Below are 18,104 nucleotides of genomic sequence, written 5' to 3' on the forward strand. Positions count from 1 at the left end.
CGTTCCTTGAGATTCAGCAAACAATCTGATGTGATAACTGCGTTTGATCAGCGACGTTTCTGATAAGGATCTTAAGAGGTGGATGCATAATTCGTTATGCCAGGTGGCTGGGCTGTAACTAGGGCGATGGTTTAGTTAAGGCGAGAAATTAGGTGTGTGTGAGCTGCCTGAGTTTGTTTGGTGGGTTAGAATTTGCCAAAATAGGTAGTACAGTTCAATAAGAAATATAAAATAAGATCCTTACAATAAACGTTCAATAAGATCTAGTTATTGCACAGTGTCCAGCAGCAAACTGTATATTGCACATATTAGTAAACATTGCCACCCCTAATTACTGCCACATGCCAGAGGTTATCATGATGAGGCGATCTCATAGTTCAGTTGCTTTATGGCTCTTTGGAAGAAGCTGCTTAACTGTCTACCCATTGTTGTCTTTACAGGTGCCAGAGGAGCTGATTACAGAACCCTCCAGATGTGATTAGCTGTGTCCAGCTCAGGAGAGAACAGCTCCAGCTTCCAGCTCTTCAGCTCCTGCTTTTCTTTTTACTCACAACACCTGAACACTACTGATGTGAAATTATGACACTGGGTTCTATCATTATAATAACTCTTACAACACATTTCAAGTCATACAAAACTACTTTTACTTTTGTAGCCTTTTAATATTGATGTTTTCATGAATGCAAGACAAGAGTTTAATTTATTTATATATATATATATAACCTATTGCTTTTGTATTAGGAATACTTTGTTATACAGTGTATCAAACTAATTATACATAATAAAATCATCCTTCATTCATCATCAGTTTCATATTTTAATTTTAAATAGTATTATAGTTAACAGCTGTAAATGAAAATATTAAGATGTTATTTATAGGCTAACATTTTGCATATATGTTAGTAGAAAGTAAAAAATGAAAGGTTGATGTTATATACTGTTTTATTTTGACATTTCTTTAAGAGACAAATGTGACATTGACTGAGAAGTTACTCTGTAGTGAAAAACAAAGAATTATCTGCACACTGAATAGTTTTGAAGCCCTGTAGGAGGTGTCATTTACTGCGACCTCTGAGAATCTCTTGTGTGGTTTACATTGTATAGACTCACCTATTTACTACATGTGCGTTCGGTCAGCTCTGAGACCTCAGAGTTTGCAAGGTCACAATAAAAACCACCTAGTGGGATTCCTAATTACTCTGCAGATCATTCTTTGTTTCTGTGTTTAAACTAGACTTATATCAGAGCAGCAAACAAGGCACTCTTCAGAAACTTCAGGCTCTGTTACTGGGTGTATGGCTCCTTATTTATCTTAAAGTATAAGGTAGAAAGTAAAAATACTCCTGCACACACAGAAATACACTGCATGTGAAACATGTTGGGAGTATTTTCACTTTTTAACTTATACTAGACTGATGTTCTTAAGCAAGAGTTCAGTTTTAATTTTTCATGTTTTCTGTGGTATACGATTAGCTTTTCAGTAAGTAGTAAAGACAGGGAGTGCTAATATATATATAGAATTTAAAGTGAACCATAAACCATATCTTTTTTTAAAATGGATCTATGATTCAAATATGGACAATATTTTAAACTCAAAGTAAACAGAAGGAGAGAACGCCTTTCCACGTCAGTCCACGCCAACAGATACAGACTTCCACGACAATAACAAGGCTTCCAGGTCTCTGCAGCTCTCTGGCACCAGGTGGGACATCTGATCCACAGTGTGACTGGGAGGAAAATGTGTAATAAATTCTTCAGGTGATAAAAATTATAAAGTAAATACAGAGGATTCTTTAATAAATAAAATATTGTGGTGAAGTTAATTTTCTAATGTAATTTAATTGAAAAAAAAAGTGAATCTTTGATATATTCTAGATTCATTACACAAAGCGACGCATTCCAAACCCTTTTTGCTTTCATCTTGATGATTACTGTTTACAGCTCATGGAAATAAAAACTCCACTATCTCAAAATGTATAAACATTTTAAAATGAAAATACATTTCTGTATTATAAATTATACAGAAATAACTGGAGAAGACCTCTCTAATCAGCTAATTAACTCAAAACACCTGCAAAGGTTTCTGAGGCCTGTACTCTCACAGTCTGGTTCTGATGCTTACAATGAACTTTTCCTCAGTATTCAAATTTTTTGAGATGGTCCTCTAAAAGATGCCTCAGTGTTAATGTTAATGTTGACAGCACTATTATGTCACGTAAGTGGGAGAAAATGGAACAAGGGAGACTATTTAAATGTTTGTGTTGTCCTTTTAAGACAGACAATTTTATATCAGTTGTCAAATGTCCAGCAGCTATGGGTAGCAACAGTAATTTAGACTCAAAGTTTAAGCTTTGAGTCGCAGATGTGGAGGCACCAGAACCTCAACAACAATCTTGTGACAAATTTAAAAAGTGCCTTTCTCTCTCAAGTGTCCTATTCCAGACAATAATCCCACACAGCCCTGCCGACAGCAGCAGCGTTACTCAAAATAGCGGTGTGGGGAATTAATTAACGTGATAACAGCCATGGCTAACGTTTTACAAGTTATACAGCTTTCATCATGTAACTGAGGACTCTAGCTAGCTTATTAGTTTATTACAAGTAACATACTGAGGTGAAGTCCAAATAAACGACTCGTAAACGCTACATACCAACGGTATGTAAATTGATTTGCTTGAAATCTAACTTTAGTGTTGCAAAATAACTTTAACGTTACCACATTTATATATTAAAAAGCATTTAAAACCTTGTGAAGTATAATGTCAATAACAGATATGTTAGTTATTTTAATATTTTCCGGTGTCTTACCTTGACTGTAGCTGGTAATGTCGGTAAACTGGTAACAACAAGCTGCAGGATCCAACCTCCACTGTACAGCACCGCAGAGTAGCATGTAGCATTAGCTCCTTAGCATGAGCTAACTCGGTCATGTCGAGCTAGGTGGGAGTGGTTTCAGCAACACGTCACCTCAGCTCCACCTACGACCCGCCTCTTTGCCCATTTTTGGTTATCCGGGAGTGACGCGTGGTGACTGGGCTCTTCAGAAACCAATGGGTGACGTCACGGATGCTACGTCCATTTTTATATACAGTCTATGGTTTCAGACAGAGGCTGAAATGAAGGCCTTCATGAAGAATCAGTATAAGAATTATTTTTTTGAACTTTGAATCATGCAAAGCTGCCACACAGGAGTTACAGAACTACAATATAGGACTGGAAAAGCAGTTTAATAGGTGTCCTTTAATTCACCAGCACCGAGACACATTTTGGCACCAGAAAAACTTAACGTTATTTCCTGTTGCTGAAATTTGATGGTGGAGACTATAGGCAGGGTGCAAACTACAGAGGAGCTCGGCTCTTCTTAACAAGACAGTAGCTCCCCTGATGGGTAATGCGTAAATAGATTTCTGTAGGCTGTGTGTTTGTGCTTTAACAAATATTTTCATGATCAGAGAAGTAAATCTTACAGAGATGTTGTGTTGCTAATCTCTACTAATATTCGAGAAAAATAAGTCAAAGAGATCATTTGAAATTTTATTTTTGTTCTTTACTGATAACAACAAACTTCTTTCTGAATAATAGTTTAATATAATATAAGTAATATAATAATAGAGTTTTTTTTAAGCTGAAATCTAAAACTTCCTGCACACTGTCGCCCTCTGCAGCAGTGAAAGGAAACTGAAATGATGATCAAACTGCAGAGTTGTTGTGGAAGCTGGCTTTTTATTTCAATCAGCCACTGCAACACTTTTTATATATGATACAACTAGCAAAGATGATAGAGCTGGGCTTCTGTTTGATGTAAGTGTTTAAACATAGACTGTACATGCTGTGAAATACTTGGCTTCCAGTTTGACGTGTTTGTTTTGAACAGACTTTATCGGCTTTTCCGGCCAGGACAGATGTGATGTGAAAGGGCATTCCGTATTTCTTAAAACAATTTATTACATTAAAAATTTTAATACAATTTTATATCCTGAGTTAAATTCTTAGCTTAATGTAATGTACCTGCACAGGTAAAAAAACATTCTACTTTAATCTTGTGCTACATGCTGCTGCTGACGTCTACCTGCTGCTGCAAATGAAAACTAAAACTAAAAATGTTTGGAGTTGAAAGTAAACGTATCCAAATCGTCCACTGAACTACTTCAATGTTGTACTCTCTGTTTCCATCCAGGTGAGACCCTCTGTTTACAGTTTTGTTTCAAGGCTGAGATGTTTGTATAAACAGGATCAGACTCCAACTGATGGGGAGAAAAAACAAGATGTCAAAGGCTTCTTAAATGTAATTTGAACTATTCTATTTTATATTGAACAAATAATTAAATGAATAAGCCAACAGATTATAACCCTTTGGTAAGTTCTGTCACTGTGGCCCAACAGCTTTCTCACCTCTATAGTCTGTATGGGTTCATTTGGTTCAGCAGTGGAGCTCAGAGTTTTTTTCTTTCTGAATTGAATAAAAAAAACAAAAACAAATGCTTGATAAATAACTCCAAAACTATGAAACTAAATATTCAAAGTAAAAGATCAGTGATGGAACTGATTTATTCTTATAGTTTCACCTCATCCACAGACAAACCAGAAGCAGAGGGATCAGCATCACAACCACCAGAGTCAACGTGATGATAATTATTATCATTGTTGTTTTATCTAGAAAGGGAGACAGACAGTTATTATAGAAAAACTGTTCTGGACCTCACTAGTAGGATTTGTATCATGAATTAGTTTGCCAGGTGATGCTCTTCTGTTAATCAGCCAGGTAGAAACGTACCTGCCACAGCAATCAGATGTAAGGTGGAGTTATGACGTCCTCTTCTGTTCTGGGCTTCACAGTAATAATTCCCACTGTGTTCAGCTCTGAAGTCAGTGATGGTGAAGTTCTGTCCTGATGCTTTTGGTGAGTCTTCATTCTCCTTGTACCAGGTATAAGTAGCTGCTGGGTTAGCATCACTGCTGCAGGTCAGAGTCACTGTACTGTTCTCCACTATCTCAGCAGAGGGACTCCCTGACACAGAGGGAAGCTTTGGAGCATCTGGGAGAGAATGTAAATAGAAACAAAACAATTTTGAGATTTTCTCACTGGGCAAACATTTTACCTTTCTCAGCAGACATTGGACATTGGTGGCTCTACAAGAATACAACCCACTGCTGGAAACAAGTAAAAATTAATGTTCTGATTTTAACCTTAAAGGGGCTATATGTAAGTTTTTCAATTAAATTAATCAAATTTTCATTGCCTTATTGTCAATGGGCTCAAAACTCAGTTAGAAATGAAGCACATGCCTGTTTTCTCCGTTGCTTGCGTCAGTCACTATTCTGCTTTCAATGTGAGGTCTCCGGGTCAGATTCAGCCCTGTGCACACTCCCGAGCCTCTCTCGTGCTACAGCAACAACACGGCAGCTAATGACATGCAGTCCACTAACACCATAAAACAACAGGCTCCCAGCAAAACACAGGCTCCACGTAAGGATACACAACAACAATAAAGGTTTATGTGCTGAAGCTCAAACAGGTTCACATGATGTCGAGTAAGAACAAAATGAGCATTAGTGAAGCTGCAGAAACAGAAGAGAAAGTCATGTTAGCTCGCAGGCTAACTCCGAGCAGTTGCTAATGTTATCCGGTGCAAAGTTATATACTGTAACGTTAGCTTTGCATATTACTTCACCAACTAACACGACCCATGTTACTTTCCTGTGTACCACTGTTGATTTAGTTGCAAAATAGGATGTAAAGCAAATGTGGAGCGACTAGTTTACTAACGTTAGCCTATAGTGATGCAGCCAGGAGCAGCCAGCTAATGCTACAGTAGCTCGGACCTGCCGCTGTTTTCTTCGTAACGTTCACTTTAGGCTTATTGTGGTTTTTATATACAGTCTATGGGTTTTACCAATAATGTTATTCAGATACACAGCTTCTCCACCTCAGTCACTGTAACTAACGTGACCCACATATGATGAAACACTGCAACAAAACGGCCACAACAACCCAGAGGAAGAGCCATGCACTATCACTAGTTACAGTAAAGTTACTTACTGTGGTCTAACTCTCTCTAATCTCGTTTTTATATCCAGTCCAGATCACTAACCGTTTCGTTATCATCCAATACATGTAGCTGTGCTCACATTGCTGAGCCTTCAGTGAAAGATTCACATATGGTAAAGATAGATACTGAAAGCTGCAGGTGTACGATGTAGCACGTCGGCTAAATGTAGTAAATATACCGTGATCATGGAGCATGGATTAGTTCAGCCTGCAGCTGATAAAACTATTAATGTAACGTTGCAGTGGGAGTGTACCTGAATTTCCAGCTCTGTCTGTTCTCCCTGCCTGTCTATAGCTGCTGTCAATTTTTCAGGAGGATTGTGCTGATATGCGGCTCGCTGCGCTGAATGAAGTAACGTTACAGTGCCGGGGTTGATCTGCCTCTGCGGTGGGAACGTTGAAATAACGGGGGTTACGTACTGTAACCCGGATTCTAAGAGTATAGGCACAGCCCTCTAAGCCTATCGCTATTGGGTTTACCCCTTCCGCGCGCCTGTGCGGCACTGAGAATTTTAGTCTACGCCCACCCACAGAGTGGGCCTCTCCTATGTCCACACCTTGTATATATACACAACGGCGAGACCCAGCCATCGGCTCCCAAATGCCTTTTCTTCAGCACTGAGAACCAAGGTCCAGTGAGGCCTTCAACTTAGAGGGCTGCGCCTATACTCATAGAAACCGGGTGACAGTACGTAACCCCCGTTCTATTTCGTATAGGCTTCGCCTTCTAAGGCTATCGCTATTGGATTAGAGGCGAAGCAGGATAAGACGCCTCACTGGCCCATACGGCACCACCAAGCGCAACTCACCTGCCCAGAGCCATTATGAGCCACCCAGTCGCCCGTGCCGTGGTGTCGGCGTGCGCACGAGCACTGATGGCGCGGCATGGGAGGCCGAGGGCCGACCCATGCGTAAGTCGGGAAACTGGGTGCAACCACCGTGCAACGCCACTGAGGAGGAGACGCCTCTCGTGGAGTGCGCTCTGATGCCATCTGGGGGAGATTCACCGGCAGACACGTAAGCCTGGGAAATGGCATTGCACAGCCAATGAGTCAGGCGCTGCACCGACAGGGGAAGTCCCTTGGACCACTCCCTGTTGTGTGTGGATGCTTCGATACAGGACAGAGCTCGCACTTGGCAGAGGAAGTGGTACGTGGCGTCCTCAACCGACCCATGGGGGGGAAAGGAAAGAACCCGAGAGGGTGATGACCCCGACAACCGAAAGGAGTTCGTAATGCTTTTAGGCATGAATGCTGGGTTAGGGCGCAGCCAAGCTGCCATCGCCCTGAATCTTGAGACACGACGGAGCCACAGAGAGGGCAGCCAGATCGCTGACACTCTTGGCCGATGTCAGAGCCAGGAGCGGCCTGCCACAGACCGCCCACCACCTGAGAAAGGCAGGTCCCGCCCCAGCCCATTAGGGAGGCATCTGTGAAGACCGAGATGGAGGACGTGACCCTGCCCAGGGGAGCCCCGACCGAAGAGAAAGGGGCTCCCGCCAGTAGGCCAGATCAGGGGCCTCTGTCTCACCAGGTCAACACGCAGGCGGATGAACCAGCGTGGCAGCCTCCTCATATGGAGGAGGCCCAGTGGGACCCAGGGGGACCACGTGAGCCACGTGAGCCGCCAACATGAGGCCCAGAAGCCTCATGACCGACACAGCTGCCACCGCCGCTCGAGGGACAACATGGCGGAGCAGCTCCACCAGAGCATCCACACTCTCCTGAGAGAGCTGTACCAGTACCACGCCAAGGTATGTGAGTCTCTGGGAGGGGAGAGGAGCACTCTTCTTCCAGTTCACTGTGAAGCCCAGGTAAGACAGGTGTGCGACTAGCTGGACCGTCTGCACCACCGCTTCATTCAGGGGCGGCGCCAGTAGCAGCAGGTCGTCTAGATAAAACAGGATCCTGATGCCTGACCGCCGCAGCGGCTCCAGGGCTGTCTCGACGCCCTGGAATGAAAACCGCAGAAGCTTCCTGTGTCCAGGAATGACAGACACTGGAAAGTACGCGTCCTTCAGGTCGATAGAGGAGAGCCAGTCTCCCTGGCACACACACTCAATCACCTGTTTCACTGTTAACATGCGAAAAGGTCTCACCATAATCGCCTTGTTGAACAGTGACAGGTCCAGGATGGGCCTCTCAACACCCGTCTTCTTCCTGACCAGGAAGTAGCGGGAGTAGAACCCCTTATTCCTGAAGCTCCGCCAAGAGGGCGGCGTTCTGAGCCGAGGAGGAGAGTACAGTCTCCACAATCCCGGCGAAGGAGGGGGGGGCGAACTGCAGCCTGTGATCCCAGCGGATCAGGCTGTCCATCCATCTGTACATCGAGCAGGAAGCGAGCCACTCCGAGTATCGTCTCTGAAAGCGGTCGGACCTGCTGATGAGGTGCCCTGGTGGCCCTGAAGGGAAGCCACTCTGCTGCCCTTGCTGTTCGTCACTTGATGCCGTACATCACACATGTACAGCGCACAACACAGCCTGTCACACACCTCTGGATGCAGGAGGAGGGACTGCGTCGGTGATGCTGTGGTCAGTCACGTGCCAGCGTGTGTAATGTGTGGAGCAGAGAACACTACACGCAGGGTGGTGTGTAGTGCTAACCCGGCTGCATGAAGTGTAATGACCGATTCAAGGGCTCATTTGACACAGCCTGGCTTCTGTGAACCAAGGGGGGACCCCTGGACGCACAGAAGGACCATGCCATTGATGCTGTGATTATTCACAAGCTTGCGGCCGGGCACAGATTTCTTTGTCAGAAAAATATCTGTACCGGGTGTGTATAAGTTCTGGTCTATTCTGGTCTATAGAGCACTCAGTGCTGAAGAAAAAGCTGATGGCTCGGTCTCACCATTGTATATTTACAAGGTGCGGACGTAGGAGAGGCCCACGCTGTGGGTGGGCATAGACTAAAATTCTCAGTGCTGCGCAGGCGCTTGGAAAAGGTAAACCCAATAGCGAAAATAGAACAGAGCCTGAACATGTCTGAGTGAAATCTTAGAACCGCACCGCTAGTGGCCGCTGGAAACTACATAATGCCCCTTTAAGGTTTGCGTATGGAACGTGTAGTGAACCAGCTAGTGTTATTTTATTTATTTTATATCAAAATCTACCACCTCTGGTGGAGTTGACATAACAGACTCTGATAACAGACTCAGACTATGCATGACCGTTAAAATGACAATATTAACCTTGTCCAGAGAATAACCTCAACCTGAATCAGGCTGTGAGGACCTCAGCAGCCATAAACTAAACAACATCTAAACACTTCCAGGGTAACCATGGTAACGAAGTTCCCCTTTCAGATTACCTCAGACATCAAAGACCCCCTTCTTCAGTCTTGATGCTCTACCCCACCAAAGAGCCATTAATTTGGACTCTTAACATGCCCTCTCCCTTTTCACACCCAGTTGTGAAACTGGTGAGAAAAGCCAGACGCCAGAGAAGGACGCTGCCCCAAATTCCTTTTTGTGTGGACAAATGAATATTGTCTTCTTGCGGCTGTGGCTCAGGAGATAGAGCGGGTTGGCCGTTTATCGGAAGGTCAGCGGTTCGATCCCTGGTTCCCCCTGGTTGCGTGTTGAAGTGTCTGTTCCGCCAGCGTGTGAATGTGTGTGAATGGGTTGCGTGTGAATGTTAGTTTCTGTTTAAGCACTTAGGATCAGTGTATGAATGTGTATGACTGGTGAATGCAGATGTAGTGTAAAAGCGCTTTGAGTGGTCGAAAAGACTAGAAAGGCGCTATACAAGTACAGAGCATTTACATTTCTAATAAACTTCCCTATCACCTTGTTTGAATTAAATAATATTTGTTAAGTTACTTAGTAGTTCTTGCCACTTCAATTAGAGTTCTCTTACTATGTTTTGTTAAAAACTGTGTTGAAAAGAAGAATCCCTGAATAAGTTAATTTTGCAGTGTTCACCAATGCTCACTGTCCTTTCTGCATTTGTACCCTCATGCTGTTTTGCAATGCGTGTTTTTTCTAGACACTAAATTCACATTGAACTCCATGATTTTAATTGATTGCATTCTGTTTGTTTAATCATCGTTGTTTTATTTCTTTGATATATTTAACCTCACTGTGTATTCACTTTAGTTAGTTAATAAATTTCACCTAAATCACAGGAACTGTGTGTATGTACTGTTTAAATCCAAGTCACTGGACGGAGGATTCACAACTTTGATATGAGACAGACTGACTGATTAAACTGATCAAAAATGATTGTGTAATTATTAAAGCTATACCCAAGGAGTCCTAAAGCCTTGGGCGGACAGAAAATTTTAGATGGTGCCACAAAACGAGTTTTATGAATTAATATTTCCAAATATTCATATTCATAATTTTATTAACCAATAAATACGTAGGTTCACTACAAACGCAACGTGACTGAATGACAGAGTAACGTTAGGACAACAATGGGGCTAAACCTTCTGCTGCTGCTCAGCAAAGAATCTCTGTCTGGACAAACACCAAAGGGAATTTTGTACTAAAACAACTGTAATTTTGGAAGTTACAGTTGATTCGTTACACTCTGCTGAAACCTCAAATTATCTTAAGCTGAGCTTTTATTTGCATGTTGCTCTACGAAGATATCTCTTCAAGGAGGAAAAGGAGGAAGGATTAGTCACCAAAAACTATTTTAATGTACAAATAAAATGTGAATATATTAATAAGGTAAAATTGAAAAAATCTGAAATGATCCTTTAAACCCCTGTGATGCTACTTTAGAACATGATATTGTTTCTAGCCTGAGCTCATCAGACGTTTACATCCATTATCTGTAATTAAACACATTATATGTCGAAGTGATTTGCTGATGTTTTGTACTTACACTGGACATCTATGGATACAGATGTGGAGTTGATCTGGCCCAACTCATTCTCAGCCTTGCAGTGGTAGATCCCGCTGTCCTTAGAGCTGATAGAGGTGAAATGATAAACGCCTTCTGGTCCCTGAATCAGTGTTTGGTTCTCCTTGTACCAGGTATAATTAGCTGCTGGGTTAGCATCACTGCTGCAGGTCAGAGTCACTGTACTGTTCTCCACTATCTCAGCAGAGGGACTCACTGACACAGAGGGAAGCTTTGGAGCATCTGGAAAACAAATATAGAAATACAACAGGTTTTAGGCAAACAAGGTTGCTGTTTTGAGCGCCACCTACTGGGAGGGACAGAAAAGAGAAACAATTATAACACAAAATAGCTAGTTATAATTTCTGATCCCTCTGCTCCACTTGATAAGCTGTGCTGCAGGTTCCCATCATGGTAAGAGAGAAAATGTGTATTGACTAACTATGACAATGAGTGAAAACAGTTAATATGTTTTGCTATATCACGATGGGCAAGACATTTGCAAGGTGGATTACTCCCAATCCAATAAAGCTTTAAGTGTGTAACAATAAACAATATTTAAAATGGATGAACACAGAACAGAAAGCATGTCTATATTTCACATGACACATATCTAAACCACTTGTGTCGCACTTTATTTTGAAGCACTTTTTATATGTTAAAGGTTCTATATAACTAAACTTACAAACATTACATTACAAATGAGAACACAATACTGTTCCACAAAATAGACCAACCAGAGGTTCAGACTGTCAAGTTTTTCTAAATATAATACTTTGATTGCCATATTATGCATGTTGAAACAGTCATTGGTCCCTGCGGTCACTCCTCCTCTCCACACTGGTCCTGCAGCCCCCTGTTTATTCACAACTACACTGTAAGAAATGAGGGTCAAAATCTACTGTCCGCATTCTGTGCAAACTGCTGTCTCAAAATTAGCTGAAGCTAACATGAGGTCTGGATAATTTCTTTCTTGGTCTGGGCCAAATGAAACGAACTGCAGGTGTGAAAGGACCCTTAGAAGATAAGTCACAACATTATATTGTTATCCAGCAGCAGCTTATGTCTTAAAAAGAATATTGTTGATCTCACAGATGTCTAATTTCTGTCTGCACAGATAAAATGTTCATAATAGCCACTACAAGCTTGGAGCAAAGCCAAAAGTTTAAATCCAATAGTTTCTCACATTGTGCCATCCATGTAGTAATAAATTATGGCCTATGTGCAGAAAAACTATTGTCAACAGTCACAAGTTTAAAGGAATGATTAGTTTGATAAAATGTTGTCGACACAGTTCACATACTTAATTGTCACTGTCAAAAACACATTTTCATTTGGTTGCCAACGAAATCACGAGCTGTAAGGGGAAGCAGCTGTGAAAAGTACTTATTGGAGCACTTTTGAGTAAACAAAGACGGGAAATGTGGGTCATTTGACATTTTAAACACATAAAACAAGATATGGATCCATTAGATACAACTTCCTTTCGCTTTGCCAAAGAACTTTCGGGAACACGCTGCACATGAGAGAGAGAGACTAAAGAGTAGTTGGGGAGATTGTAATCACTAAGGTTATCCAAATTAATGTAAAGGTCATATAGACATGCAAAATGTAACACAGAATGTAAAGCTGGACCTGTGAACCCACATGTTCACAAGGAGGAAGTGAAAGCCTTCCTCGATGTATGATCAGGAACTGTTTGGAACTGGGAATTTAAGGTTCAGATGTGCTCACTATTATAATTACGTAGCACTATGTTCATCCTTTAATGTGTGTATTTGAATTCAATGTAAAGTGATCTTCATTTGTGTTTCTATGAAATTTATAAGGTTACTGTAGGCAAACAGCTTAGAGGCTGCAGGAAACTGGGGAGGGTCTCCTTAAAAGGAGAATTTGATCCAAAAGGATTTGCACAATGAAAATGAGGTGATACTTGTTTTTGTGAACTCAAGGAACCCAGGAAAAGTATTTAGCAGACATTTACATCCACTATCTGTAATTAAACACATTTTATGTCGAAGTGCTTTGCTGATGTTTTGTACTTACACTGGACATCTATGGATACAGATGTGGAGTTGATCTGGCCATACTCATTCTCAGACTTGCAGTGGTAGATCCCGCTGTCCTTAGAGCTGATAGAGGTGAAATGATAAATGTCTTATGGTCCCTGAATCAGTGTTTGGTTCTCCTTGTACCAGGTGTATTTAGCTGCTGGGTTAGCATCACTGCTGCAGGTCAGAGTCACTGAACTGCCCTCCACTATCTCAGCAGAGGGACTCACTGACACAGAGGGAAGCTTTGGAGCATCTGGAGGACAAAAGAGAGACAACTTATCAATATTTGTTTACAGACCTGTTTTTAAGCACAGACTACCACGAGCTAAGAGGAGCAATAGAATTATTTTGATTCATTATTCTGATGTCCCAGTGGTTACTTATCCACCTGCTTTAGAAAACTAGCTAGCAACAACCACTAATAGACCTGTACGTGAAACTTGGTCACAGGTGTCGTCTTCATGACCCATCTTTCTGAAGAAACTTGGTGGCCTCCCACATGAATCACAAATTATTCATTTAAATTCAACTCAAAAGAGGATGAGAAGCCCTGATGATAGATGTTCCTGAGTCTTGCTCCAGCTGCTGTTTCTGTGTTCCTCCTGCTAATAATGTGTTCAGCCTCTCTTCTACGTTGACAACACAGAGTCACAGAGTACGGTCTTCACAGAGTACGGTCTAGACCTGCTCTTTTATGAAAAGCGCTGTGAGATAACTGTTGTTGTGATTTGGCGCTATATAAATAAAATTGAATTGAATTGAATTGAATTGAACACTGCACAGGACTGAACTGCCCTCCATGATTTTACCAGAGGGACTCGCTGACACAGAGGAGGTCTTTGGAGCATCTGGAGGAGATGTGTTAGGATTAATCTAGGTTAAGGGTGTGTTATTACAGTAGCACATCTGGTATTTATTATAAACTGGGAACAGCTGTGTGCAGCAGCATTTTAGACTTTGAAGGTGGTCTGATAAATGGATGTGTGACAGTTCACAATCACAAAAACTGCATAAAACTCCTAAAATCCACTGGAGCTGCTCAGTGAATTACAGTTGTTAATGTGAAGAAAGTAGAGATGAAGGATGTAGGCACGGTCCGTAAAATCTTCTGCAATGACTGGACAGATTTAATAAGTTGTTTCACTCACATTTCACATTAATGATGTATTCAGTTGTCCTTCTCCCCAGCTGGTTCTCAGCTGCACAGTAATACTCTCCAGAGCCAGAGGACCGGATGGAGCTGAAGACAAGCTGTGGTTTATTAATGAGAGGTTTGACATTTACATTCTCCTTGTACCAGGTGTATTTAGCTGCTGGGTTAGCATCACTGCTGCAGGTCAGAGTCACTGAACTGCCCTCCACTATCTCAGCAGAGGGACTCACTGACACAGAGGGAAGCTTTGGAGCATCTGGAGAAGAGATGAACATGAATTACTTAAAGATTAGAATAGGTTATCATGGATGACTATTTTTATTAAAACCTCTCTTTTCTTTTGATTCTCTCTAGTATTTGTCACAGCAGCTGTCCAGAGTGCTGATCCTGGAGCTGTCCAGGTTTGACTCCTGCTGGTGGAAACTCACAGCCAATAAGAAGGAAACACCGGAGAAGGAAGAGAGGAAAGCAAGCTAGAGAAGAAGAAGCGCCTGATAACATTCCTGGCCGTGTACTAAAAACCTGAGCCAATCAGCTAGTTGTTTTCATTACTGACATTTTCAACAGCTCACTGTCTCAGCAGAGGGTTCCCACCTGCTTCAAGAGAGCCACCGTCGTTCCTGTACCTAAAAAGTCTGCAGTGTCCAGTCTAAACGACCACCACCCTGTAGCTCTCACCCCCATTCTGATGAAGTGCTTTGAGAAACTGGTTCTTCAGCACATAAAGAACAGCCCAGCCAGCCTGGACCCTCACCAGTTTGCTTTCAGAACCAACAGATCCACAGAGGATGCCATCTCCACTGCCCTCCACTCAGCCCTCACACACCTTGAGGAAAACAACAGCTACATCAGAATGCTGTTTGTGGATTTCAGCTCAGCGTTTAACACAATCTCACCATGAAGCTGATCAGCAAACTCAGCACTCTGGGTTTAAATACAACACTCTGCAACTGGATACTGGACTTTCTCACAATCAGACCCCAGTCAAACAACGATGAGACGTCGTATCAGGAAGAAATTCATAATCTTGCAGAGTGGTGCTCAGAGAAAAACCTACTGCTCAACGTCAGCAAAAACCAAGTAGCTGATCGTTGATTTTAGGAAGAAGGAGATAAAGACACACATTCCTGTCTACATTAGTAGAGCTGAGGCAGAGCAGGTGAATAGTTTCAGGTTTCTGGGAATCAGCATCACAGAGAACCTGACACGCTCGTCTCACATCTCCACACTGGTGAAGAAAGCTCAGAAATGACAGTATTTCTAAAGGAAGCTTAAGAAGACCAAATTCCTGTGCCAAGTTCTTGTCAGCTTTTACAGAGGAGCAACAGAAAGCACGCTGACTGGAAACATCACTAACTGGTATGGGATGTGCACGGCCCAGGACCGGAGGGCTCTGCAGCGGCTGATTAAAACTGCTCAGAAGATCATTGGTACCCATCTCCTGAGCATCAGTGATATCGCTGAGGTGCCTGCAGAGCCCAAAGGATACTAAAGGACAGTACCCACCCAGTCACAGCCTGTTCACCCTGCTGCCTTCTGGGAAGAGATATAGAAGTTTCTGCTGCCGCACCACCAGACTGCAGAGCAGCTTTTCCCCCCAGCTATCAGACTCTTAAACTCTGATTCATCCTCAGCACTGCTCCACTGATGATGGTTTATTTCTGTTTACCATTTTTCATATTTGATTCTGTATTAATGGATATTGTTTGCTATGAAGCAGAAGGGAGTTACAAACGCAATTTCACTATATAACATAATAAATATTGTGATAATAAACTTACCTACCTAGAAGTAATGGACTATCTCAATAACTTTATAACTATCAAACATTAAATGTAGCTTTGTGTAAATGTGCTTTTCTACTGGTAATTGTTTTTCTTTTGAGTAATTAACTGCTGCTTGTCTACATTAAGATCTAAGAGACTCCAATACCATTATGTCTGAAATTGTAATTTGTATTGTAATGTCAGTGTTTATGCATGTTTTTTTCCTGACACAGTGGAGTAAACTCACACACTGAAGGAGAGCGGAAGGCCTCATGTCCTTTTACAGCACAGGAGATGATGTCTCCAGGATAAAACTGATCTTTATAAGAAGATGTCTCCACGCTTTCCCTTTTCTGTCCGTTCTTGAACCAGACGTAGGAAGAACGATCAGGAAGACGACAGCTGCTGTGACAAAGCAGATCTGCCTCAGTATAATTACTATAGAGTGTTGATCTGATCACCTGCACTTGGAGATCTGTGAAGAAGGAACAGAAATATTTGTTCTTTATGTAGAACTGAATGACACACAGACATATAACCAACAGAACATTATGACAATCACACATACATTTATTTCTCATCAGGATCACTCTTTGACACATTCACTTGTCATCAGATAGTTTAAATGTGCTGTTACAGTTTGTGTTCATCAGTACCTGTGACAGTCAGAGTTGTACCAGGTAAACTACTCCTCCATTCAAAGCTTCCTGCTGTGAATTTGAAGTGATACTCAGCTGAGTCGCTCTCTCTCAGGTCAGTGATTCTCAGAGTGGAGCGTCCTCTCTCTGTTTCAAGGACCTGAACACGACCTGCATACTGGGAGTCTTCACTAAGGTCCTCAGGCTGTGAGGGATTCTGCCACTGAAGACTACGTTCAGGACTGAACCAGAATTTAGATCTGATAGTTTCATAACTGTTGTAAGTACAAGAAATGTCCACTGATGAGCCTTTGACAGCACAGATGCTTCTGTCAGTGTAAGTCACTCTGTTGCAGGTTTGACCGTGGCCACCTGAAAAATGTAAATATATTTGATAATTATTATTAAAACTATTGTCTTTACTGCAGTAATTCACAGCTGGTTGTATTCCTGTGGATGGGGTCGCTCATGTTAAAACATAAATGAAGTCATGGTACAGAACATCAGCTAAAATGTTCAAAACTTTGTCACATTAGTAGAAGATTGTGGAGTGAACTCACAAACTGATGGAGAAGGAAAATCTTCACATCCTTTAAGGGCACATGAATAGCTGTCTGCAGGATAAAAGTAGTCTGAATAAGATGATTCTTCCTTAATTTTCTGCCCATTCTTGTACCAGATGTAGGAGTTTTGATCAGGTAGACGACAGCTGCTGAGACACTTCAGCTGTGACCATGTACACGTGTACAACATGCATGATTCTGAGTTGCTCATCTGCACCTGGAAACCTGTATCTGCAAAGAAACAAAAATATAATTTTAGATTAAACTATCATTTTAACAGGCACACCGAGATTCACTGTAGTGTTTCCTAAATGTTGAGCATGTTGGAGCTAACGTACATGGTTTCCAACAAAAGTGTTACCTGTGACACACAAAGTGACTCCAGGTGAACCAGTAAAGCTTCCACCTTGTTGGTTTGTTATGAACCTGAACTTGTACTCAGCTGAGTCGCTCTCTCTCAGGTCTGTGATTCTCAGAGTGCAGATGTTGTTAGAACAACTGTACTGCAAACGACCTGCGTATCTTGAGTCTGTTGAACCAGAATGTTTCCTCAACTGTAGTATCACGGCCATTTATTCTGGATGGGTATGTGTAGATGCAGCTTATTTCCACTGTTGATCCTTTTAAGGCACAGATCTGAGTAGAGGTGTAAGTCACTCCCCAGCCATTCTGAGCCTGTATCACTGTAACACAGAGCACATCAGAAACTACAGTCAGACTCAACAACATCAGGAGACAGACTTTCATTTGTATTAGAGGTGCTTCAGCGTGTGAAGCTACATGACTCCTTACTTTGGCTCTCATGCCATCCCACTTTAAGTCAGTGTGAGATAAAGATAATCTCATTGTACCAACTTATTCTTTCTTCTCTTTTGGTTTGTTTTAAAAATGGATATACCAGTATACTGTAAAACAACTTGTATCTGGTTTATTCCAAAGTGAACAAAGCTATGAGAATAGACTGTATGACGCAAAGGAACAGTCAAATATGTACATATGATCTCTGCAGTTAATCTCAAAGTGCACTGAGG

The 18,104-nt window shown here is 42.0% G+C and overlaps 1 pseudogene; it reads right to left on the reverse strand.

The window, feature by feature from the left end:
* Positions 1–4,754: 4,754 nt before the first annotated feature.
* LOC119889830 lies at positions 4,755–17,877 on the reverse strand (annotated as a pseudogene).
* Positions 17,878–18,104: the final 227 nt, after the last annotated feature.

The sequence above is a fragment of the Micropterus salmoides genome, unplaced genomic scaffold, assembly GCF_014851395.1.
Source record: "Micropterus salmoides isolate LMB-PRFRI ecotype aquatic unplaced genomic scaffold, ASM1485139v1 Ms_hic_scaffold_1, whole genome shotgun sequence".
NCBI lineage: Eukaryota > Metazoa > Chordata > Actinopteri > Centrarchiformes > Centrarchidae > Micropterus > Micropterus salmoides.